This window comes from Acanthaster planci, linkage group LG11 (genome assembly GCF_054643075.1).
Source record: "Acanthaster planci isolate LZ-2023a linkage group LG11, COTS_SCS, whole genome shotgun sequence".
NCBI classification, from domain to species: Eukaryota; Metazoa; Echinodermata; class Asteroidea; order Valvatida; family Acanthasteridae; genus Acanthaster; species Acanthaster planci.
In genome coordinates this window covers 3,797,383-3,824,871 of record NC_141787.1, presented here as the reverse complement: position 1 = coordinate 3,824,871, position 27,489 = coordinate 3,797,383, and the positions used below count along the sequence as shown (strand labels likewise).

At 41.6% G+C, this 27,489-nt stretch overlaps 1 protein-coding gene across 2 annotated transcripts in view; it reads left to right on the top strand.

The window, feature by feature from the left end:
- Positions 1-27,489, top strand: part of wdr5 (WD repeat domain 5) — a 220,288-nt gene that overhangs the window by 2,575 nt on the left and 190,224 nt on the right. The window contains exon 2 of one of the 2 annotated variants that reach the window (XM_087143635.1): positions 19,784-19,955. The gene's annotated coding sequence lies outside the window, so the exon portion shown is untranslated. Of the gene's footprint in view, positions 1-19,783; positions 19,956-25,844; positions 25,986-27,489 lie in introns of those variants that run through there. The other variant, XM_022252318.2, reaches the window with a different exon arrangement.

Genomic DNA, 27,489 nt, shown 5'->3' with positions numbered 1-27,489 from the left:
TATTTTTAGAATTGAATCGAATTTCCACAATGCGGAAGATCTCCGCAGATGGATTTTGGTACAGTCGTTTGCTGGCTGGCGTCGCGATTTTAAAAAGTGACCACGACTTTGCCGAATTTTACAGCACTCCCGAAGAAGGAAACAAAATGAATAAAAAATCAGAAGCCCGCCGAACTTCTTCAGCTCAACCAAAAGGTTTAACATTGTAGTCCACTTCCGGCCGACAGGCTTGCACTGTAAAAGCTCGGGTGTTAAAATCAAAACTTTTGGGTGTTATCAGGTGACCACACCATAAAGTGTTACTTTAACACTGATGATGTTAGTTTTCACACCTATAAGTGTTACAGCGCACTAGAAGTTGTCACAAGTAACACCAAATAACACCAAACTTTTAACACCATGTGAAAAGTGTTGGTGTAGGCTTCTGATAACACCGCAGGTGTTAAATTTAACACCCCAGTTTTTGCAGTGTGACATGTAGAAAATACATGTACATGTACATTCTTGGTGTGCACGTGGGTACAATCATAGTGTTGCGCACCCGCAAATCTTGGAATTCTAGCGCCCCCTTTTTTTACTCGTTCTCGTTCCCTGCATTATGCATGGTTACATTTTTATTTCTGTGTTTATATATCTGCGTTTGTTATCTTTATTTCGGTGATTATTGCTTAAGTTCTTGTCATTGTTAATTTGGTCCCATTTGGCCGCCCATATGTGCGAGCATGTGGGGGGTACATGCGCATGTACACATATACAGAATACACAAATCTTGCACGTACACAACGCGCGAACTTGAGGTGCAGACTTTATATCTTTTGACCTTTTAACCTCATGCATCATGCATGACCATTAGTAGTGTGAGAATGACAGTACCACCCCAAATTTCCCCACTATGCCTACCCGGCCCCTTTCTCGGGCCCTCTCCCACCTCCGGAAAAGTTTCTCACCCTCATATAAAATCCTTGTCGCCCCCGGGAAAAGAAAAGAACTCAAGCCCCCTAAACAAATGGGAACTTGAGGCTTCAAGAAAAATAGAAATAAAATTATAATTACCAATGTATAAATATGAACATGAACAGAAATCCATGAACCAAACCACAACGCCGCCCGTGTTGTCAGGCTTTAATCAAATTTAAAAAATCATTTGTATTCCACTTTGTCAAACAATATAACATACCATTACCTCCACTTCACCGTCGCCAACATACTAAACCAGAGCTCGTACGCGCAATTCAAGCGAGCCAGCGTTCATTCAGAAACATACAGCGCCAAACTTACCGTCAGCTCTTACAGGTAGTACAAGACAACGACATAAACTTTACTGCCACAGGTGCAAACGGCAACGTGTTACGGAAAGATCTCATTACCGCGATTAAAGCCTAAACTCAACCGGAAGCTATTGCAGAGACAGACATCCAAAACGTCTGACGCTCTCAAGGTAACTACAGAAATTGGGGATTGAAGCCTAGTTTCTTTGTAGACGACTTGGTACACTTGTTCGATTTCTACAAGAGTTACATCGAAAAGAAAGCATTTGCCGAATTTTACAAGTTGCACACCGCGATCAAGGTTCAATTTAAAATAGAAAAGCCCGGACCTGAAACGAAAGTTGGCGTTTTCGAGTAAAAATATTGCCATGTTTCCCGAACCAGATATCAAAAACTTATTAAAACAACAAAGAAAAAAATGGAAGATGTAGAAGCTCTTACTCAACGGGACTCTGGATAGATGTTTGACAAAGTTGTCGCGTTTTATATTAACGTGGCGCGTTATAATCCAGAAGGAGCGACTTACTTTCCACTTCCTAAAGAACTATCGGTTAAAACTGCGGTCATTAACGTTAAAAACAAAAAAGATCAACAATGCATACGCTGAGCGATAAGAGTTGCTCTAGGATTAAATTAAAAAAAACGTCAAGCATCAACTCCAAAGCAATCCAGATTACAAAATACACGACGAAAGAACTTCAACGTACACAACAGACGAGGGTTTAAACTTTTCAAACGTAGACTTTCCTACTCCAATATCGCAGATTTCACGCATCGAAGCTCAAAACAACTTGGCGATCAATGTATTTAGGTACACCTGCAAAGACGGCGTGTTTATAATTTATCATTCCAAAATAGAAGAGGAACCCATAAACTTACTTCATATTAACTGAGCTGAAAAAGCCCATTATTGTCGGATCAAAAATTTCTTCCGGTTGGCTAGTGCCATTGACAATCACGACGGTAAACAACATTGGTGTTTCATGTGCCTATCCCACTTTCAATCAAAACAAAGACCAAACCGGCAGAAAGAAGACTGCCAAGGCATAGATGCAGCACCTTCTAAAGTTGTACTGCCCGAAAAAGGCTAAACCATTATCAAATTTGAAAACTGCAAAAACAAACAAGACGCCCCGTTTGTTTTGATTTCGAATCTGTTTCAGAATCTCTCGCACCAGAAGAAGCCAACATGATTAAAACGCAACTTCATGAGCCATGCGGTTACTCTTACGCAGTTGTGCGATGTGACGGTGTATGTAGGAGTCGCAAAACATACCGAGGGCAAGACGCAGCCACTCATTTCGTAAAATCGTAATCCAAGAAACGAAAACTATTAACGAAATGTTTGCCGATCCAAGCCTCCTCAATGGACGTCAGAACTTCATAAACGCCACAACAAATGCAACATCTACTGGGTATGTGAAAAACCACTCTATCCAACCAAAGAATCGCAATGTCAATGTCCTATCCCAGCCGACCCAAAAACTAAAACCCAAAAGATCGACTTTAGTTTCATAAACGACCGCGGTTACGTCGACTACATTTTGTATGAGCTGCGAGAAACCCATCAACAGGTTTAGAAAAGTTCGCGAACATTGCCACGTAACGGGTAATTACAGGGGCCCAGCACACGTTAATTGCAATCTCAAACTCCGATCGTGTCTAAACAAACGCCTATTCCGGTCGTGCTACACAACTTGAAAAAGAATGACACGCATTTAATCATGCGGGAGTAAAATCAAAGTCATTGCTAAAAATACTGAGAATTATATTTTGTTTCCTTTTGGTCAGCTTAGTTTTCTAGACTCGTTTCATTTTATGGCCCCTTCACTCGATCGATTGGTAAAAAAATACTCCCCAGACGATTTTAAGTTATTGCGCGAAAGATTTCCCCAAAACACAAACCTGTTTTTATAGAAAGGCATTTACCCATACGAGTACGTAAACTCGTTTGATCGATTTGCACAATAAACACAATGACTCTCCGCTGGCACCTGAAAACATTTCAACCCCGAGCGAATACCAGAAAGACTTGATATGCAACTGGGAAAATGTTACGTCCGTAGACAAACTCATGGCAACGCTTTCCTCCAAACAGAAATACGTGATTCACTATCATGCGTTGCAAAAATATCGAGAACTCGGTTTACAGTTAAAAAGGGTTAATCATGTAAACTCCTTCAGGCAGGCGCCTTAAATGCCCAGTTACATCGATAAAAACACCAAATTGCGCAAACAAGCCAAATCTGATTTCGAGAAAGACTTCTTTAAACTGATGAACAGCTCGGTATTTGGTAAAACGATGGAAAACGTAAGATACCAAATAAACGGTCACCTGCTGAGAGACTTACAGGATGCAGAACGATATAAACGCCTGGTATCTAAACCGCATTACAAATCGACTACACCGTGCAATCTCTCGTTTATCAAAATGTATCGCATAATAACCAAGTTGAATAAGCCCATTTACTGCGGCGTAAGCGAGCTCGACTTGTCTAAAACGTAAATGTATGCTTTCTATTACAACGCGTTAAAAGCAGAATTTGACAACGACGTTTGTCTATTGACACCGACGGCTTGCTGGTTCAGATCCAAACCGAGGACTTATATGGTTACCTACGTCAAAAGCGTGAGTTATTCGACTTTTCCAACTATGCACCCGCACATGTGCTTCACGATCCAAAAAAAGTCATCGGTGAGATGAAAGACGAATTTGGCAGCCAACCGGTGAAGGAAGTCGTTTGCTTACGCCCCATTCGATCCTACTCGAAGGCCAAGTTAACTTGAAAAGAGCGAAAGGTCTAACAAAAGTTGTGACTGAGAAACAACTGCGACACGAAGCTGACAAAGAAGTGTTGTTTGGTTGCAAGTAGGTTTTTACGACCCAGCATCACAGTAGATCGAAGAAAAACTTGGTTTACACAATCGTTCAAAATAAATTGAGCTTGTCGCCGTTGGACACAAAACGTAACCTATTACCAACTGGCATCGATACTTTAGCCTACGGCCATTATCATTTCTATCAAACTTTAGAAGCAGGCGGTATTTCGGTATCCGCAGGCACGACTTGAAGGTCTTCTCTAACAAAGCTCCGTTTGGGACCCCGATTCAAACCGGGGAGTTAATAATATAAAGTCGGCCCCGTTTTCACCTTTTTTGCCTTTGATCCTTTTGAACTGACTGGTGCGTTTTTCCACTTGATAAACGTCCTCACTCCAAATGGGATCTGTTGCCCTTCTGACATTACCGCCTTCTTGCTCGCCGGGGTACCATAGATACCGGTCGACTGTATCTGAAGGTAGTTCGATTTCTCTCCTTTTTTGGGACGGGTGTGGCCGGTAGTTGCTTCACTATATCTAACTTTATGGCTGCTGCTGTTTTTTTATCTGTAAATCTGTTTTTTTTCTTCTTCATTTAACGCTTTTATAACCTGAGGTAATCTTGCAACCCATTCCACGTCACGTTAACAACGTTTAACATTTCCTGTACGTACGGATGACCAAACAATCGTTCGGCCAAAGTTCTGTTGAACCGTTCAACGACTCCTTATGATCTGTGCACGCTAGATTCGTCTACTTGAATTTCAACCTTATTTTTGGCCAAGACTTTTTAAAACTCGCCTTTAAACTCCGAACCCGGGTCTACCATCGCAATTTTGGGCAAATTTAATTCCAACCTGCCATTAATCCATTTTATAGCTTCTGCAACTTGCTCAGCCGTTTTAATTACCAACGGTCCTGCTTCTTTATATCTCGACCCAATGTCAGTTACGGTCAAAACGTATTTATGAGTTTTCTTTTAACTTAGTCCCACGGTAAATATCATATATCCGTTTGATGGGCGTAGTTGGGTTTTACCGATTCCTGTTGTAAAGTACTCGGCCTGGGCACGTATCCAGGGGCAGGTAAATAAATTTCCCAAATAGCTTGCTTTTTTTGCCAATTTCTTACCACGCTTTTATCCGCACCCATTTTTTCATGTAACTTATCTACAGCGTTTTCGCCTTTCCAATAGCCTTGTGGGCTGTAAAACAATTTTGAAAATTCTTTGTCCATTTTAAAATAAAGTTAACCAAACTAGTATGCCAAAAAAATGCCAGTGCGGTACCGCCTAGAATCCACACCAATTCACGAACTTTCTGATCTTCTGAAGGCACGTAAAATCGGACAACTTGGGCTCTGGTGGCAAAGCCATCACGTGTTTACCCATCAACTCAAAGTTAGCACGCAACGCTTGGTCTACTTCGGTAAACTTCCGCTGACTCGCACACTCTTGTCTCGTCCGTTCGTTTAAAAAGTCCAACAACTGTACGCAATTTTTTCCCCAGGTCTGCTGAGCTTGCGCCAGTTGTTCCGAGGCAGGGTCATGTCGCTTTCTTTCTGCATCGATTTGATTTTAAGACAGGCTGCTAAATAAAAAGTTGGAATCGGTGAACGCCAACGCATTGACTACGGCTCCTCCGACCGTCTTTAATGCACTCGCCTTTTTATTTTATATATTTTAAAATGGAGCAAGAACTTTTAGAGAAGTTGACAGAAATGCAAACTGTTCAAACTAGCATTGAGGGTATGCTGGGTGACGTGCGAACAGACATTGATCATATCAGCGCCGTGCTGGCAGAAATGAGTGTCGAAACTTTCTGTAAGAGAAATCTATTGGGTAAATACGAAGACTTTTTTTGCGGCAGGTGTGTCTTTCATTGCGTTGTCTTTTATGTTTGTGATTTGGAAATAAACCTGTTTGTGATTTGACCCTCAAATTGAAAACTTTTAAATTATAAAACCGTCTATTATAAAAAGACATGGAAATTCAATACACAAAGAAACTAAACCTAAACCGCCGGTTAAAAATACCTCGTGCTATCAAAGGCGAAAGACGCGAAGTAACTGTAACGCACAATCCGAGCACCATAGCAGCCGGCCACACGTTAAACGTAAACGTAAACGTAAACACCTGGCATGTTAAATACGTACACCGAGTATGGCTTCCAAACGCCTTGAGATTTCGCTGACCATCACAAATGCTCACTGTGGCCTCAAATTTCACTTTATTGCGAATTGAAGACGTCCTCGATTTACAAACCGACCTCGATTCGTGGCTGTGTTAATACATAGAAGAGCTCCGTCTGCAAGGAAACTTGAGGAAAAAGCTCCTTTTCTCCTACTAGGATAACTCCTTCGAGCTGGAATTTTGGTGATGATTTCCTGGACTGTTCCTCTTCATTTTGCCACAGGTAGCCTTGACCCCAAAATGCCTCAGAAACTATTTTTCAGAGAGAGGGGAACATTGTGTGGACGTGTGCGAGTCCACACAACGCCATCACACCGTATACATGTATTACGTGGGCTTCTTTTGTACAGAGAGGCCAACACTGTTTCATTTATTATTATTATTTGTCAGGGTACAAAAACCAACACAAAATACAAAAACCGATCAATATATGAATATATAAGAACAATATTTGCTGACACCCCTAACAGATAATCTAAAAGCGAACTCAATTACTGTCAGGAGGGTCTGCATAAAAATTTCAATAAATACAAGAAAAACACTAGATAAAAAATGACTAAAAATACAAAAATGCAACGTACGTCACTATGTAAGCTACCCCTGCACACACAGTCGTGTGCCCGTCACGTAGTCACTTCGGTACGTCACACGCGCAAACGCGGAAGTGCGCAGATCGACGCTAAAAGCGTCGTATTGGGATCCCTCTATTAACGTCCGTGTAAAAGGTGTAGAGCCTGAAAGTTGATCACTGATGGCGCACTTCCGAAACCCTCGGGTAGGAAAAATAACGTATTCAAGTTTTAGAATTAGTAACATTTTGTTCGTTCAGTTTCTTCTTAACAAAACCAACGTGGAAAAGGGGCTTTGAAACATATTTGTTAGTATATCAATTTATAAAAACTGAAAAATTAGCTGACCTAAAAGAGAAATATCCTGTCAAAAACTGACCCATCACTTCGAAAATTTAAAATACATGAAAAACAGTCCAATGCGGCGGTCTCTTACGCAGATGAACGTTTACGGTTTGAAATTTTACGGTAGTGTGTCGATAAAACTGTTTTGATTTAGTAGTAGGAGAGGGACAGTTCTGGAGCACACGCCCCTTTTTACCCCGTTTTTGCTCAAAACCCTAGGGTAGTACATCGACTCAAAAAATCGTGGGAATCTTTTTGGTGAGAAAAAATGGGAAAAAATATAAATTACGTGAACCCCCGGTTTTTGCCCACCAAAAACCCCTGGGTAGTACATCGACAAAAAAGGCCCGGCTGTGAGGTGCCGGGTGAATATATACATTCTGAGCCAAAACCTCCTTTCACCCATCACACTCACCGCTCGCTTCGCTCGCTCACCTTTTGACCCTACTCCCTCTGGTCGCTTCGCTTCGCTCGCTGTAAACAACTCGTGACTAGGGCCGGGGATTTCCACTTCACTGACCTTGAACTTTTGACCCCGGCTGTAAACAACTCGTGACTGGCAATCACTCACAAATAAGTCTCGACTTTCCCATTGTAAAAAAAACCCCGAAAAAACAATAATAAAAATACATAAAAATAAATGGTAGATAAAACTACAAACGTGAATTGTTATTTTTGCAAAGACACGAGAAATTCGATCAACTTGATAGATTCGTACGATTGCTTTCGTTGTTTAAATTCCAAAAGTTTACGCAAATGCATCGATTGTAAAGAATGCCACAATTGTCATGAATGTCAAGACTGCGTCAGATGTAAGGACTGCTCCACCTGCGACGATTGTGGTAGATGTATACATTGCGTGGCTTGTTTTAATTCATACGACTGCAGAAATTCAAATGCCTTGGACAGTTGCGAGGACTGTTACCAATGCAGCAATTGTATCGAATGTTTTGGTTGTACCTACTGCACCTGCTGCGTAAATTGTGTCGAGTTGGAAGGAATGGATCACGTGGTGCTCGTAGACGGCAAGCATAAAAAGCTGAGGCACGCGCGAGAGAACGAGCCACTGCCCGGTTCATCGTCTAAACTCGACGCGGACTTATACAAAATTGGATTAATTATTAAATACGACGCTGATGTAGAAATCCCAGGTTAATTTTTTTTTTACCTTAAATAAATAAACCCTGATATAAAAAATGACTGATGCGGAACTTTGCCACTTGCTGAATCTAAAGGAAGTACACATAGCGGGCAGCGGGAACCAACGTACACCGGAAAACACTTGCAACCACCAAATACACGAAATGGACGAAAAATACGTCTGTAAACATTGCGGTCTAATTCTCGGTTGGGTTTCCTCGTACACCCCCGCCGACATGGGAGATCGGTACTACAATCATCACGTTTGGAGAAAACCGCCACCACCAAAATCGAGAAAAACGTTGCAGAAGTATAATCTGTCTTTTAAAAACGGCGAAGAGGGTGAAAAAGAATATTATTATTATTATTATTATTTATTCATGCCAAAAATTCAATATACATCACAAGCAAGATGGGCATAGGGGAGACAAAAGTAATACGGAATCACTGTGGTCACAGACCTGTCTCCCCACATCAAGATGTGGGAAATTAACAAATTAATAAAATAAGTATACTGTATATACATGTACATGTAAAAACACTGAACATGAAGACATTAAGAATAAATTTTAAAAAACACACATTTAAAAATACTTTGTGGCACCTTGTATAAATTAAACAATAAATAAATAAATAAATAAATTCATCCAACAATAAAGCGTTACTTCTTCTGTAATTAAATACTTAAAAAGCAGAATAATAATAAAAAAAAATTATCCAGGATATACACATACAATAAATGACATTATGAGATTGCATATGGGAACAAAAACAAAATAATGAATAGAGGATTGCACTAACAAAACAAGGGTAGCCAAACATGAGGTAAAAAGATATAAATGGAGATAAAAGAAGAACTTCCACACTACATGAATTGAATAGCGGTAGGCCTAAATGGAAAAACAAAATAAAACAAATAAACAAGAACAAAAAACAAGCCTAAGAATCAGGGTAAAGGACAGTATTTTTCAATACTGCCAGGAATTGTGAAAAAGGTTTCAAAATAAGAGTGTTAGAAACGTGTTCAGGGAGATTAGACCACAACCGGGGAAACTGATGAAAGCAGGATAAATGAAGAGATTGTGTTCTAGGCTGGAGATGATTAAAACTAACAATATTGGTATGTCTGGAATTCACGGTAACCTTAGTCTGACACATTTCACACTTGACAAGATTAAGAAGACACTTACATACAAGGGACAACACTGCAAAATTACGGCGATTGGATAAAGTTGACCAGTTGAGGATCTCAAGTCTCTCTGTGTAAGACATAACTCCACGTTTCTGACCTAAAATGAATCGAGTGGCACGTCGTTGAATATTTTCTAGCGTATCATCCTGCTTCTTTGTTTGGGGCAGCCAAGCAGGGAGTGCATATTCTACGATGGGGAGAACAAGAGCCTTATAAAGGGCCAGTTTAGCGTGTACAGAGGCATTAAAAGCCACGGTTTTGATAAACCCGAGCATACGATTGGCTGATGAGCTGACAGATTTAATGTGATCATTCCATGAGAGCTGAGCGCTTAGAGTGACGCCAAGATATTTGACCGTGTTTGATGCTGTGAGAGCAGTGCCGGAAAGAATGTAAGCTGGAAAGAACTGAGCCCGCTTACGGGAAATGTGCATAATTTTAGTTTTAGATGTGTTGAAGGTCATACCATTAGAGGCACTCCAAGCACTCAGCTCATTAAGATCATTCTGAAGTTCAGAGACATCCAAATCTGTACGAATGGAACGATATAATAGTACGTCATCTGCAACCAAACACAAGGTGAGTTAATGTTGCGGGAAATGTCACTGATGAAAAGGTTGAAAAGTAGGGGCCCCAAAACACTGCCCTGAGGAACACCGGACTTCACCAAAGACCACTCCGAGGTTCGACCAACAAAAGTCACTCTCTGAAGTCGGCCCACCAAGAAATCTTTTATCCAACTCCAGAGAGCACCTCCTATGCTGAACCCAGAAGCGAGCTTATGCAGAAGTGTGTCATGGGGCATGCGGTCAAAGGCTTTGCTCATATCCAAAAAAACAGCATCAATTCTGGGTGGATTACGCTGATCAAGCTGTGCGGCCCAAGTATGATAGACATTCAATAATTGAGTGACACAAGATCTATGAGGTAAAAAACCATGTTGATTAGCAGAGATCACGCAGTAATCATGCGTTGGATTAAGTATTAAGTCCTCCCACTCCAATTGCGAGTCTTGATCGGTCTCCTCTTTGTTTTCTAGTGGTATTTCTTCAAAATCAACTCCTCCTTCAGCCATTTCACTTTAACTTTAAAATAAGAAAACTTAACCGCTCAAAGGAAAACTCGCGGGCAGGATACCCTGCGCTACCAACCAACCCTGGGTGGCCAATGCACCGCTAGACAGCGCGGTCAATTTCAACGCGTCTTCGGCAGACAACTTATTTAGGTCCGGCGGTTTTATTTTAAAAAGCCTACTCGACAGCATAGCATATCCAATAGAAATTCCCAAAACGACGGCACCGTGGTAAACCGTATTGGCGATTCCGTTTACGTCGATTGATTTAGCATTACTCATATTTATATATGAAGAACTTTTAAATTTATTCCATATCTAAAATTGGTTCTTGGTTAGGAATTATCTCTCGCTCCGCTTCTCGTTTTGGTTGAATAACTTGTCGAGTAGGTTGAGCGCTCGACTTGTTTTTCCAAATTAAATAGAGAAGAACCCCAGTGATACCCAATCCACAAAATATCAAGCTTCTGTTTTCAAAGGCCGTTTGGGTAAAGCTAGATTTTTTTTTCCTCGGTGTTTTCTTCTCCCGTTAGTTTCATCTTGGCGAGCTGTTGCTTCATCTTTTTGTTTTGCTCGGCTAATTTTTTACCTTGTTCTACACGCCTTGGATTTTTAGCTTTAGTTACCGTCTGAATTTGGTTGTTGTTCGATTCGTTTGTTTGGTTCGCTTCGTTTGTTTGGTTCACTTCGTTCGTTGACATCCTCTTTTATAATAAGAGAACTTTTGTTGAATTCTAGATGTTTTGTTGTAATCAACGCTGCTGTAAGTGGGGATAGGTAAACCCCGTATTTATAACAGATCTCTGTTAGTATGTGTCCCATGGTCTGACTTATAATCGGGTCGTCGTTTAAGTCTTTAGTCAGCGCTTCTTCGGACGTTAAGTTGACGTTGAATCCGAGTAGATCGATCGGAGTAGCTATACCGAGTAGGCGAGAATACAGGCTCAAAATCGCGTGGCCGAGAGTTTTTACGATCTCTTTGCCAAACTTAACTTCGTACAAATTGAATAATTTTTCTTGATCTTTGGATGACACGGTTTCAAGCTCCTTGATCGAGTATTCTTTGCCGAGATATTTTTTTCTCTCGCCTGACGCGGCTATCGCACAAAGTCTATCTTTTACGTTTGAGGTTGATTCTGTTTTTGAATCGGTGACAATACTTTTGATGTCGTCCATTTAAATATATACGTTTTAAATTTGTTGACCGTTTGTTTAAAGCACAGGTACTCGATCGTATAGTAAGTCAAGTTGGCTGCTATAACTAACTAGGCAAATAGCTGAACGTATTCTAGCAAGACTATCATTTAATTATAACTAAAAATAAAATTAGTTATAACCAGGCTGAGTTAGCCCGATTATAACAAAAGGGAATTAATTTGAAGCAAATAAAATTAGCTCATAGCAAGTTAACATTAGTTTAATGAACTAAATAATTTGCGGGCGGTTCGGTATTTAATACCAATTTACTAAAGTTAACGTCGCGGAGGTGCCTTTTGATCTCCTCTCGTTTTTCGTCCGGTACTACATCGTTTTCGTCGAGACATTGGTCAAAGGAACCACGATCTTTACGATGAAATATCGCGGCCCAAGCGGTATTCTGTCGGAAGTCTTTTAGCACCGAATTATACTTTTGCGTTAGAAGCCAATACGAATGGTTGTAATGTCGGCCGGAGAACGCCATCTTACTGAGAGCGCAAGTATTGCTACTCTTAAATTTCTTTTGGTACTTAATAAATTGATCGGCCGCACAGTCGTCAATAATAAACAAAGTATAGACCCCGTCAAAAATTTTTTGATAAAGTTCAATCGCTTCGTTTAATTCTAGTTTCTCTCGATCTAAATCACAAAGATAAACGTTTTCGTCGGTGTATATCCATAGTCGTTCTAAATACGTTTTGTTTTTAAAAAGCGTCGGGCAGATATATGACTATGGCTTCAAACGTAAAACGGTATTCCGTCTCTAACAAATTTAAAATCCACTGAGTCTTACCCGACCCAGTTTTGCCCACGATTAAGGCGCAGTGAGGATTTTTAAACATGGAGCTCATTTAATTTAAGTCCAGTTTAATAAACTAAACTCTTGAAGTTTCCATCCTCCACCGTCAGTTGCGCATCCATCACCAAAAACACGTACATCGTCAGCGGTCCTGCGGTTTCGGCTTCACGTTCCATTTGAATTGCGATATCTCCTCCACCGAGAAGTCTGCCCGATCCGTGGGCCGAATTGTCGTCGGAACTTCTAAAATCGAGCCAGAGACCGTACTTGTCTTTTAGATAGCCAGCTAGATCTACTCCTGTTAAGTTTAAATCTTTGACGGTCCCTCTAGCTGATTCTTTATCCGAGTCTCCGAATACTTAGGCCTAGTTACTTCATTCCAACTGATACTCAAACAGACCTTGCGAATACAGTTGATTCGGTTTCCCTTCAACCGTAACAATCGTTTTTGTGATGTGCGGATTATAAAATTTTTGCGGGTTCTTGATCGTCGGGTCTCTGAATAGAATCAACACCCCTTTTAGACTTTTGAAACTCTGGTCGATGCTAATGTTCCATAGCGTGTCACTCTTGTTTAGGCCTACGGCCTGTTTTTTCCACGAATGAATCCGGTCAAATAGGTAATACATCGTTTTTTTGTTTTTCAAGGTTTGCGCCAAGTCTTGATTGGTAACAACTTCGTTTCCCAAGGTCAGGTCCGAAATTTGATATTCTGCAGCGGTATCTGACGAGTTGACCACTTTGTCGTGTCCGTTAAAAGTCAGTTGATACGTCAGAGGCTCTTTAAACCACGAAGGATAAAGCGGAGCGTGATCCGTCAACATCGACGTGTCCAGTGGAATCGCGTATCTGTTTTTAAAAGCGTCGGCAATCGCTTTGTCTTTACCGTCGTTCGCAGCGGCATTAGCATCGCCAGCCCCTAGACGTATCTTGGCGACGTTTTCCCTTTCCAAACCATAATACGCCATGTTTTTAGTCTGCGACAGGGGTAGCCAATTGTCCTTAAAATTGTGAAATACGTTGGCGTCGCGGTAACTTACGATGTCCGTGCCTTGAAGACGCACTTTAATTTCTGAAATCAAGTTTCGAGCCACGTTGTTATAAACTGTCCGGTTATCGTCCGAGGCGCCGTCTAGATCGAGTTTAAAAGCGAGTTTGGCGGTGCCGGGTACCATGACTTCGTCTATGCCTAGAGCTGGAAGTTTTACGTTTAACGTGTGACCCGCGGCTATGGTGCTCGGGTTGTGCGTAATGGTGACTTCGTGCCTTTCGCCTTTGATCGCGCGAGGAACTTTAAGCCTGCGACTCGGGTTTAGCTTTTTGGTGTACATTACTTTTATATAATACTATTCTTATTTACGGTTCTTGTTTTATTTTAAAAATTAAATAAAAAGCAACAAACGTAAAACCCGCTACAAAAAAACAGGTTTTCGTATTTTTCACTTTGGGAAATTATCTAACATATGAACAATATTAGCATGCACGTCGTCGATCTTTAGCTGAGTTTCTACCTGTTCGGTTTGAATTTCGATTAATTTGTTATTAATTTCGGTAAAACTCGCTTTGCTCGTTGCTTCGCTTCGCTCGTTATCCATATTTAATTTAACCTTATTTTAAAAATGGCTAGTGCTTTAATGATGGTTGGAGGAGCGATAGTAAACGCCTTGGCATTCACGGGCTCAAATTTTTTATTCAGCAGTTTATCAAAAGGTGAAGCGAGCGTAGCGAGCGAACGAAAGCAACACGACCTCACGTTAGAACAACTGGCGCAAGCGAAAGAAGAATGGGAACAAAACCGCGTACACATGCTAGACTTTTTAAACGAACGAATGCGACAAGAACGCGCGAGTCAGCAAACATTTGTAAACGTGGACGAAGCCTTACGAGCTTATTCGGAATTGACCGGTAAGAATATTGTCCCATTACCGCCAGAGCCTAAATTGTCTGATTTTTACGAGCCTTCCGAAGACCAAAAGATTCGAGAGTTTGTTTGGATTATATCCGGGACGGCCTTGGTGGGGTTGTTAGCTTATTGATTTGCGTAACTTATTTTAAAATGGAGAGAGAATTTTCAAAGTTGTTTTACAGCCCACAGGGTTACTGGCGAGGAGAAAGCGCGGTCGATCATCTACACAAAAAGACCGGTGCAGACAAGTCGGTCGTCAGGAACTGGCTAAAAAAGCAGGCCATTTGGCAATTATATTTACCAAAACCAAATTACGTACCCAGACCTACAATGTTGCAATCAGAATCGGTCGAACCTAATTACGCGCATCAAATGGACGTACTTTATTTACCCTGGGACCGCGTTAAAAGAAAAACGTTTAAATACGCTTTGACCGTGGTAGACATGGGTTCGCGGTATAAAGAGGCAGAGCCGTTGACCAGTAAAACTGCCGAACATGCAACCGAAGCGACCAAGAAAATTTACGAGCGATCACCTCTGACCTGGCCCAAATTCGTAATGGTAGACTCGGGATCTGAATTCAAAGGCGACTTCAAACGGTTAATGACAAAAAATAAAGTACAAATTCGAGTGGGTGAACCTGGGGTGCATAGATCTCAAGGAATCGTGGAAAGGTTTAACCGTACTTTAGCTGAAAGGTTATTCGGTCATCAGTACGCTCAAGAGATGTTAAACGTGGGTGAGCGTAACGTGGAATGGGTAGAGCGTTTGCCTCAAGTCGTGAAATCGTTAAACGAGGAAAAAACGCGGTTAACAGATGCCGTTCCTGCAGAAGCTATAAAATTAGACCGAGTGAAACAGACGCCGAGTGCACCTGTGAGCGAGCGGAGCGAGCGAGAACTTCCTCCAAGTGTATTAGTTAGGTACCTCTATTACCCGGGCGAGCAAGAGGGCGGCACCGTCAGAAGGGCAACGGATCCGATCTGGTCCGTGGACGTCTATCAAATTGAAAAGCGCACCAGTCAATTTAAACGAGTGAAAGGCAAGAGGATCGAAACAGGTCCCACTTTATATTACCTTTTAAACGGACCAAATAGGAGTTTCGTCAAAGAGGAACTTCAGGTCGTGCCCGAAGATACCAAATTACCGGGGTAGGTAATACTCGCTTCGGTAATACTCGCTTCGCTGTTGATTAGCTTATGTCCTTATGCCCGTAAGCCAACGTATCGATTCCGTTCGGCAATATGTAGCGCTTTGTGTCCAACGGTGACAGACTAAGTTTCTGTTGAGAGATCGTAAACACCCGATGTTTATCCGATCTAAATAATTGTTGTTTATTGAAATAATGCGTTTGGTCAAATAGACAGCTTTTATACATCTCGTGGGTTAACCGTTTCTCGGTTACTACTTTGGAAACCCCTTTTGCCTCCTTTAAATTGTGATCGGTAGTTAAGATCGAATACATTTTCGGTATGATACAAACGGCTTCTAAAATTGTTTTGCCACCAAATTCGTCTTTCATTTTACCGATTTTATTTTTGGCGCTGTAAAGCGGATGATCGGGTGGGTAATTACTAAAGTCAAATAAATTGCGCTTTTCGTTTAGGTAGCCAGTTAAATCGTCGGAGCTTCGCTCGATTTGAACTAATAGAGAATCAGTGTCCGTGTAAAGTAAATTTACTCTTTCACCAAAAGTTTATTTTAGTTCGTTGTAGTACAAAATCATACATCAACGTTTTTGAGATATCGAGAATACTTACACCGCAATAGATTGGCTTATTTAATTTTGTTTTGGTTCAGTACATCTCCACAAACGAAAGCTCGCAATCCTCAAATGGTACTGTCGATTTGTAATTTGGTTTATAAGTTAATTTTTTGTATTTGTCAGCATCTTGTACGTCCCTCAATAAATGACCGTCAATTCGATATCTGACATTTTCCATCGTCTTGCCAAAGACCGAGTTGTTCATCAATTTGAAAAAGTCTTTCTCAAAATCATTTTTTGCTTTCTTGCGCAATTTTGTGTTTTTGTCAATATAGCTTTTCATCCACGGCTTTTGACGAAATTTTAATACTCGGTGAACTTCTTTGATCCACAACCCTGGTTTGAGATATTTTTGCAATGTACGATAGTGAACCACGTATTTTTCTTTGGTGTTGAGAGTAGACACGAGTTTGTCTACCGAGGTCGGTTTTCCATTACCAATTAAATCCTGTTGGTAACTCGAAAGCCATTCGTTTGGTACCGAGATATTTTCGGGTGCAAGTGGAAAGTCATTATGTTTGTCATGGTGACGTTCTGGGTAATCTAAAGTGATTTCAAACATGTAACCGTAGTCGTCAGTTAGTCGCAACTCTTGGATGTAATAGTAATTAAATTTTTCTAAGTCTGTTTCCCAGGTAAATTCCCCTACAGGCAGATATTTGCTCATCGCCCAGCCGTATAAATTATTTGCGTCCAAATACATGATCTGTGACTCTGGCTTATTTGGGTCGTAATCAGGTAGTTCTGGATTATTGGCCTTTGCATATCGCTTTGCACCCACAGAAGAAATCCCGCCTCTTTTGGCCCTTTCCAAAAAATACGTGTTGATCGATGTCTGTCAGTAGTTCCAATTGGACCCCCGAATGTTTTAATAAAGCGTCCCACGACAGACCCGGTGACGTGTAATAGTTGGCTGGGTCAAGGCCGTAGTGTTGTTTACATACCTTCCGAAAGTTCCCAAAAACAGCCGCTAGCAATAACACGTCCGTTTCCACGTATAGGTCGTGGTAATCCCCCAAGTTTTTACAACCAAAGGCTTGCCATACTGTCTCTGCACGAGTGTATTCTTGCTCGGTTATTCCTCCCTGCTTCAGAGAGCTATAGAAAGCGTCTACTGTTCTCTCTTGGAACCGATCAAAGGAATCATCGATATACTCATAGGGGGTAAATTCCCTTTTCCAAGAGTAAATGACTATTATTTGTAAACCTTTTACAAAGTAAGTTAAAATCATCGGGTGAACAGTTTTTAACCAACCGATCTAAGGAGGCCGCCATGAAATGAAAGGAGTCTAAGAACCTGAGTTGGTCAAAGGAGAACGAAATGTAGTTCTCGGTATTTTTAGCGGTCAACTTAATTGATTTCCCGTAAAATTCGTGAGCGCCCTGCATAATCAAGTGCGCATCGTATTTCTCGAGATTATGTAAAATCACCGGAATGGGTGTTTGATCGACCACTATTCTTAACTTGAGATTACAACTAGCGTGCGCTGGGCCTCGGTACTTCCCCGTCACGTGACAATGATCTCTAACCTTTCTAAAATTATTGATGGGCTTTTTGCAATCCAAACATACCCATTCTTTGAACTCTTTATCTTTGCCTTCAACTTTAACTATACGACAAAACTTGGTTTTTTCTTCTTTTGTCTCTGGTGGTTTTGGAATATCACATTGACAGTGAGATTCATCCGCTCGCTTTGCTCGATCTATCAACTTTTCGCAGATCCAACATCTATGACAATTTTCGTAGATTTTTTGTAACTCGGGTGACCAAATCAATTTCGCTTTATTTTTAAACGTTTCGTTGATCTTCTTTGTTTCCTGAGAAAGTGACCCTACAAAATTAACAGCCGCGTCTAGGCCTCTGAATGTTTTTCGGCTAGTGCAAACTCCATCGCATCTGACGACCGCGTATGAGTAGCCACAAGGCTTGTGAATCTATGTTTTCACCGTGTTTGTATCAGTCGGCGGTAATTTTTCTAAAACAGACTCAAAATCGGCGTAAATTACAAAAGGTGCATCTTGCTTATTTTTGTAATTTTCAAACTTGAGTATATTCTCGCCCTTGACCAGCAACTCGACCGTACATGTGGGAACGTTTAACCCTTGACAATCTTCTTTGTGTCTGGTTAACTTTTCTTCCGTTTGGAAATGCGACATGCATTTTAAGCACCAGTGTTTTTGACCATCGTGATGATTGATATCACCCGTCAACCTAGAAAATTTTTTAATCCAACAGTAGTGACTCTTTTCACCTTTGTTAAAGTAAAGTAAATTTATAGGTTCGTCTGGGGAATGGAGATTATCTACAAGCTTGCTCGTTCTTGTCGCATTCGTTTATTTCTTGCTTTTGTGAAGAATGTAAAGACCGTCTTTTTTGGTATAACCAAATACGTTAATTGCCAAATTATTTTGCGATTCGATTCGTGGGATTTGTGAAATTGGTGTTAGAAAGCTTACGTTTAATTTAAACCATCTGATTCTGACCGGTAAGTCGAAGGCCGCTCCTTATTTATTTTATATTTTGGATTTGTTTCTAGCTGACTTTTGACTCCGTCTGAATATAATTTTAAAGCTGCCCGCAACGCCCATCGGATACATTCTTGATCTTTATTTTGGACGTTTATGATTGCTTTTTTTGTCTAACAGTTCCTTAGGCAACGGAATGTAAGAAGAACCCACTGGATTATATTTAACCACGTTGATGTAAAAAGCGACGACTTTGTCAAAGATCCAACCCGAGCCTTTTTGTGTATGAGCCTCCACCTCTTTTATTTGCGCTTCGCGTTGTTCAGCGAGTGCGTTTTTAACGTCGGCTTTATTTGCGACGGCATCGTTGTCGCTCGGAAAGGGGAATACGCCAAATTCAGTTTTTTCAGGTTTTTCCAATCTAAACTGAACTTTGATATTTGTTTGCAATTTGTACGAACCAATTTCTTTCAGTTCTTCCAAAGCTTTTTTCTCGATGAAAGCTTTGTAAAAATCAAAAAAGTGTATTAGGTCGTATTCAAAGAAACGAGGTATCAATTCCCAATTGCGAAAATTACCCTGAAAGCGCCTGACGTTTCTAATGTCGACTTCCGCAATTTCCTCCGGCTGAGTTTAAGCTTTAATCGCTTCAATAAAGTCCTGTTTGACATATCTGTCTTTGTTTGCAAAAGGAATATTATATTTTTGTACCGTTTTCAACAGCTGCCGATATGACTGACGCGGGAGGTACCTAAATTGTTTTTGATCTTCTTTGATAGCGTTTATTAGTTCTGATCGTGTATGATGTTTACGTTTTGGTGCCAGTAGCGGAACGTTATACCGTTTGACAAAATCTTCTAAAAACGCCTTCTTAAATCGAGTAAAATATTTTAATAGAGGTCTCTGTTCTTGGTTGCTCATGTCTCTATTTATAAGTAGGTTTCTAAAATTTTTTCCATTTTTTGTCGCCATGTTTCTTTTATATACTATTTTTTTATATGTAGGCCATTTATTTAAGGCGATTGTAAACATCAGCGTGTTTTGCTTTGAACAGAGCCAAGGTCACGAGTTCAGGCCGACGGGAAGTCCCTTTTTGTTTGTGAGTTATTGCTGGTGCGATCGGTGCTAGTCAAAAGTTCAAGGTCAGTGAAGCGGAAATCCCCGGCGCTAGTACGAGTTGTTTACAGCGAGCGAAGCGAAGCGACCAGAGGGAGCAGGGTCAAAAGGTGAGCGAGCGAAGCGAGCGGTGAGTGTGATGGGTGAAAGGAGGTTTTGGCTCAGAATGTATATATTCACCCGGCACCTCACAGCCGGGCCTTTTTTGTCGATGTACTACCCAGGGGTTTTTGGTGGGCAAAAACCGGGGGTTCACGTAATTTATATTTTTTCCCATTTTTTCTCACCAAAAAGATTCCCACGATTTTTTGAGTCGATGTACTACCCAAGGGTTTTGAGCAAAAACGGGATAAAAAGGGGCGTGTGCTCCAGAACTGTCCCTCCCCTACTACTGATTTATTAGCTGATAAATTTACAACAATGACCTACTTGTAAGAGAGATTGTAATATTCTATTTAACCATTGTTGACAACAACTGCGTCATGTCAAATCAACGGAACATACAGCCCATTGACTACAGGAATGTAAATCTTTGCAACGTTTTACAACCTTGTTTTTACGTAAGCACTGACAGTGAAAACAAGCGTGCATGAACAAAGAGACCTGGGACCATATCGCCAGACGTGAAAGTCGTTCATTGATTTTTTCCCCATCTCCGTGTGACTTTTCCTAACTGTTGGTTAAGGGGGACAAAGGTAAAATCCCAACATGAGTGTTTCGTGGGGTGGTTCGAGTTAGTAATTATTATCCAAAAATTACCAGAGGAACTCTTTTGATATCGAGAAAGAAAGACAAGAAATGATGCTAAAGCTCTTCAAGACGACATAAACATGCTCAGCAAATGGGAGTCATGTGGGCAAATTAAATTTAACATTGCAAAATGTTACATTATGCATATTACTCACAAGAAAAAACCTATGTTGTCTACTTACATGATGAACGGAAAACCACTCGAGAAGACAAATAGCCATACTTACCTGGAAGTAGAAATAAATCACAAACTAAGTTGGGCTGATAATAAGCAGTGTCTCTTCAGAGGCAAACAAAATGCTTGGTTTAATCCGTAGAAACCCCCACAGCTGCTCTCTAATGGTGAAGGATATTGCCTACAAAACCCTAGTCACACCTAAGCTGGAATATTGTGCTAGTTTCTGGGATCCGTACCACCAACATCACAAAAACAGACTAGAAGCAATCCAGCAGAGGGCGGCAAGATTTGAATGCAGAGATTTTCGGGAAAAAAACCCAGTGTTTTTCGACAAAAAAAACAGCGTTTTTCCAAATTTTGCTTGTTCGAGACACACATTCACTTGTTCGTTCTAGTAACATATATATTTATAAATAATGTTTCCATTTTGTTGGTAACAAATAGTTTTTAGGAATTATATTGTATTATGAACTTTTTTTTCAATGAGGTAGGCCTGTATTATTTCCAAATTAACTTTCAAGAAAAAACATTGCCAGGTTCGGATTTATTTCTAACAAAAAAATTCCAAAATATAAATCATAAAAATGAACTGAAAAATGGAGATCGGTGGCACGTTTGCGACGCGGGGTACGCCGAGTACGTGTAACGAATTTATTCCTCAATTAAAGTATGGTCTTTGCGTAAAGGCAGAACGTGTGCAACAACCCGCTTGAAAAACTTACAACCATCTGTCTTTCTTTTGCTGCTTGGGGTGCACTTCAACTCGGGCGGATACGCATACCAAACTTACTGGACAGAATTTAAATGGGACGCATCGTTTATTTTTTAAACAACGGTGTGGAAAAAAACAGTCAAGTTGAAGGGAAGGGTTCCTTTTAACGACTACAGTCTGCAGGTGAGGCTTTCACATTTCAGGAAAAACCTCAACGTAAAGGTGGGAGTTTTACAAAATAAATTGTTGTTATGCATGGATGTTAGAGGTGTTAATTTGAGGAGATCACGGCGCAGCGTATGAATTATAAGCGTGTTCGCGTGCAGGATTCACAGCAGGACCAAGAAGCCAAAATGGGAATCCTTTTCTAATTCTAGAATCTCCATGAGACAAAGGACTCGTAAACACACTGGAAATAGAATTAGTGCTTCAATAATCCTCGTAGATAACAGAAACGTTGGATATTATAGCCCTACATGAAGCAGTTCCTTACGAACACCCTCTTCTAATAAATGGAAGAGGCGCACAGGCCGTTGCAAGCACATCATGCGCAACCCCCCATGCCATCTGTCTTTCTTCCGCCGATTGGGGGGGGGTACATTTCAGCTCAGGGAGGATAGTACATCGCAGTCTATATTTGCGCACATCGGCTGTTGGCACGACGAAAGACTACCAGGGCCAGGTCTTCTGAGGGGTGCATTCCACCAAGACCAAGTCGTTGGATTTCTGCGCACGAGCTCACTAGTATTTGTTATCCCACAGTGTTTTTACAATAAGACATGCCATAATCAGGAGGGATTTTCTATAAATCCTGAATGGGACTGGTAGGTTTCAGTTAGGGGTACGTGTATTTCTTTTACAAAAAGACCAAAATCGTGGGCCTATTTTGGATAGAGGCGGGTGGCTACATTCAGAGCTGAGCGCATAGTTTTACTACTATTTTGGGGGTATCTTCGAGGAAAGGCGAATTAAAAAAAAAATCGTGGCTAACTTCCATAAACTTGAAACGAAATGTGATCTTCTGGCCATAATGTTGAATTTCCGGGGAAAAAACGGAGGCCACCTTCTTCCCGAGAGTCAACAGGCGGCGCTATTTCCGTCTGATTTTGCACTGTTTCTACGGGAACGTATTTGGTGTCATGCAACCAGAAGTTCGTGTTACCAGTTGAGCCGCCATGGGCAAGTTCGACCGAGGACCACTGGAGTTATGTGGTTTATTGCATTACATGTCGTCGCTGTGGTAAACTTTACATCGGAGAGACCAAGCGTCACCTTGGTGACCGCTTCGCGGAACGCTTGCGCAGTGTGCGCCAACAAACACCTGGTCTCACTGTTGCACAGCACTTTTGCGCGCCGCCACATACCCTCGGTGGCGTAAGCGTCTGCATCCTGCGGAAAGCGTCATCTGATGTACAGTGTAAGGAACTGGAGCAGCGCGTCATTTTCGAGCTTGGAACGCTGCATCCAGGGGGAATGAAGGTGAATTTTTCCGCGTTCTTTCCGAACTGAATCTGCTTGCCCTGAAGAAGGTATTCAGTTACCGAAAGCTCAGCAATCACACATTTCAGAGCATTGATTTGATATTATATTTTTGTCGGTATTCTGATCACGGTGCAACGCAGCCCTTCCATATTTCACAGGTTGGTACAAGGCCAACCTCGACATGGGCTGCGTGCGCGTTCCTTCACTAACCCCTGGATGAACTGTTAACCACAGACATATAGACCACCAGTGTTGCGCGTACAACCTTGATTTTGAAAAGGGAGGGCAAGCAGTGGGCGAACGATGAATGGCATCGCGTCAGTGCGAATTGCACGTGACGCACTGGGAATGCAGATTTATTTACATGTGCTTTCAAAATACGTTTCTTTTTTACTCTTTGGTACTGTTATCTTTTCTTTTCAAATGTTGCAACCACATTGTTTGGAATATGCATGGGCCAGATTAAGTAAATAGACGATTTTGTTCACAATCGAAATGGCTTCATAGAATGTCATGGCTGCAATTCTTCAACTGTGTGCAAATTCCCTTTGAATTTACACACAGTTGAAGAATTATGTGGGTGAATTTGCCCACACTTTTTGATTTAGTCGGATGCCCTCTCGGCTACGGTACCCCGCCGTTTCTCTGAATAGGAGCTGTCTGTCCACGGGTAGTGGTTTATATGTCTACGGGATGAACATACATAAAAGTGAAGTCGATCGCATGTGTATTGCAAAAGCATGCACGCTCGCGTCCACGTATTCTCCTGCACGTCACGCACGCTTAAATCTGCATCGCACGTAAACACACTCACTAAAGGCCCAATTTAAATATAGTGGGATATTTAAATGATAGAAATACTATGGGTTAGATCGCGCAAGGCGTAGTGGGAACCAGTTTGAGGCGGCAAATCGTATCGTACCCATGGGAATGATACAATGCCATTTGCCCTAGCCCTGCCAACCCAGCGCCACGTTCGGGTGCTGGGCGACGAGCAAAGCGCGCACCTTGACTAAATAATAGCTTCGGGACATGCAGTGTCAACGATAGGCTGTACGTGTCCGAATCACTTGGCTACTGCCGAAAATAACACACAATTCCATAGGAACTGACCGCGGCCAGTTCCATAGACTCATGTGTAATTTCAAGGTTGCACTACACCAAACACGCGCCCGTAGAAAACAGTGCAAAATCGGACCGAAATAGAGCCGCCTGTTGACTCTCGTGAAGGGGTCGGCCTCCGTTTTTTTTTTCACTGGATATTCAAGATTATGGCCGGAAGATAACTTTTCGTTTCAATTTCATGGGGCTAGTCAAGAATTTTAATTTTTTTTATCGCCTTTAAACGAAAATACCCCCAAAAATAGCAGTAAAACTAAGCGCTAATTTCTGAATGTAGCCGCCCGCCTCTGTCCAATTTAGGCCTGCAATGTTTGGCTTTTTGTGAAAGAAATCCCCTGAACTGGAAACTATCAGTCCTAAATTCGGGATTTATAGATATATTTCTACGATGCCTCCTGATATGGCCTGTCTTACTGTAAATATCAATGACTCGTGCATAGAAATACGACCATTTGGTGGAATCCGCCTCAAGCCATGGACGTATTTTCAAAAAACCTGGACTTGCCAGCTTTGTATGAAATAGAAGTCAACCAGCGGCCATTTTACTGAGCCGAATACAAATGTGTATAATAAAATCAGGCTCGCAATGCCCTTAATCACCTTGTAGAGATCATTGAATCCACTCACGTTTACCGAGCCGAATACAAAGCTTTCCTGGCAATGCCTGTCTTTGTTCTTCCCGACGCCAATAGAAGAGAGCCGGGCAAGCTCTGTATTCGGCTCGGTAAAATGGTCCCAAGTGCATTCAAACTCTATAAGATTGCATGCAAGTAAATAGGTGAAAAATTGCCCATGCAGACCAAATCGCGATTTGTAGGCTGTCAAATTCTCTATTAGAGCCTTTCGTGGCACACGGACTGTGCGGTTTGTTAAAAAGGTGGATGAAATACAGGGGCAGGACTGTCAGCTTGTATTTCTGAAAGTATCGGACCAAACGGAGCCCTCCAAATGGCTCTATTTTGCCTTGGAATGTAGGAATTAATTTCCAAAATGGATCGGATGGACCCCCTGACTGTTTTTAGGGGGGATTTTCTCTGGAGAGAAATATCTTCAAAAGTCATCGGTTAAGCCACTGAAAATTGAAGGGAAAAATGAAAGATGATGAATTTGATATGTGTCTTGAACACCTGTGAAACTTGTGAGTATTTTTCCTGATTTTTTGAAGTGAGGATATCTTTCACTGTTGTCTATGGCAACTGATTCACTGGTCTGCACCCATAAGCTTATTAAGGGCATTGCGAGTCCTTATTATATACATCTGTGCTTCAAGTATAATCGAGATCAGTGGCCGCAAGCCAAAAATAATACGTTAGTCTGGTTCCCTGACGTGTAAACGACGGAAGCCCGTTAGTGCCAATTTTAACTACATGTGTGCAAAAATTTTGTTTATTGCAAAATAACGCAATAATATTGCAAAATATCGCAACATTTTTTTTAATAACGCAACAGTCTTGCGAAATGTTAACCCTGCAAAAATAATGCTTATCATGAAAGAATACAATAATATTGCATAATAATGCAATAACTCTGCGAAATAATGCAACAGTTGGGGCACGTTGGCGCGGTTGCTCCGGTTAACAAGAGTAGGATGCGTGCGCATTATACCCTCCTCTCTACAGGTTTCTTCAGGCTTGTGAGCTACAGTGCTGAGGGTGCTTTTGAGGAATCCTTGGTGTGATTACCAATGATTTATAAGAACAATATTGCAACAAAAAATGTTTGCATTGTTCAAATTGGCACTAACGGGCCTCCGTAGTTAAGAGCATACCGGCGTCGCGTTGCATCTCTCGTGCTATGGTTTGGTGCATGCACGCATGTGGGAACATTCGAGGTATAGGTTGGAGCACGTGTTGTGTATTGGTGCAATTCGTACTCGACAAGGCTAACCTTAAAACGGTAGGTATTACATCTTGTTTCATAAACATGACAAACAAGACAATGTGAATATGACTACGACACTGTGAGCATGATGAGTGTGTTGTTTCAAGCTTTGCAAGCCCCCGTCCACGAGCACGACGAACATGACGAACGTTGCCTGGACTCGGACTCACTACACAAACGCAATTAGCATGGTTAGTAACGGTTAGGCTAATCAATGTCATGACTGTCAATGACTGTGACCAACGTGGGCAAGTTCTCCTCTATCCCAGATTTTTGAGGCGCTCTCCATATCCTACGTGTGCCTCACAGTGCAACTTTTCGCTGCTTTGTAACACTATGGGATTTTGAATGTGCCGATTTATTTATAAATATAAGGTGTCTGACACTGTTTACAGTCACTTCGCCCCATTTCCACATTGCCCCTAACCACCTCGCCCATAACCACTTCGCCCCTAACCACTTCGCCCCATCTCCACTTCGCCCCATCCGTGCTCAAATGTGTTTCAACTTCAAGCCTCTTCAAAAATTGGTTTGCTTTAGAGCACCACCATCACCGATGATGATGACAGCGACTCGGAGATTGATGACATTGACAACTGCTTTGTTTTCCACTGATTTCGACCCATTGAACTTGCAAACTCCATCAGTTTAACATGGGGCCAGTGTATGTTCGAAAACTGCTTGCACTGGACACTCATAAAGTACTGTTGCAGTGTCACCCTAGAGCTCCTGACAAGGGACAGATTTATTGTCATACCTTGTCACAGTCTCTCATGCTTCCTACCCACAGAGGAGTAAATTCTATCAACGTACAGTAAAATCTCAATAACTCAAAATCTGTTAACTCGAAACTCCACTTAACTCGAAGAATAATTAATTCCGGCTGAAAGAATAGGCTTTCATGTACAAAAACAAATCCGTAACTTGAACTGCTCACATTGCCAGATTCGTTTACCTCGAAGTTTTTGTGTAGGAGATCCAAAAGAAACCGCTGCCAAAAAACATCCAGAAAGTGTAAACAGAATGCGGGTCTAGTTATGAATCATTTCTGACATGCACACTTCGTCTCTTCACACCGAAACACTTGCAAGCATGCTACAATGATGATCCATCTAGACACGTAACCACACCATGACCGCAAAATCCGACTTGCAGGAATTGGCCCAATTGCTACTGTGGGCCCATAGTAGCCAGTGCGTTGGCAGGCCAACCAATAGCTTTTTGCGGTGGCTGTGACAATGCATTGGAGATCTTTGTGTATGCCGCACACGCCACACGTATGGAAGCTAAGTCTGGCCTAATGGTCTGGCCCAACTGCTCGCATTCACCCGTGCAATGGCTGCCCAATTAGAGGCACAAACCACAGTGTGCTCACACGCAGTGGACCAACCACGTGACTGCAATGCAGAGCTTTTGCGTAGCCAAATCTCACACAGGTGCACCCTCATGTGATGAAAAAGGTCGTCTGACTCATCGGGAAACCCTGCCCAAGTACGCATGTGCAAGGCACTGCGTTGCA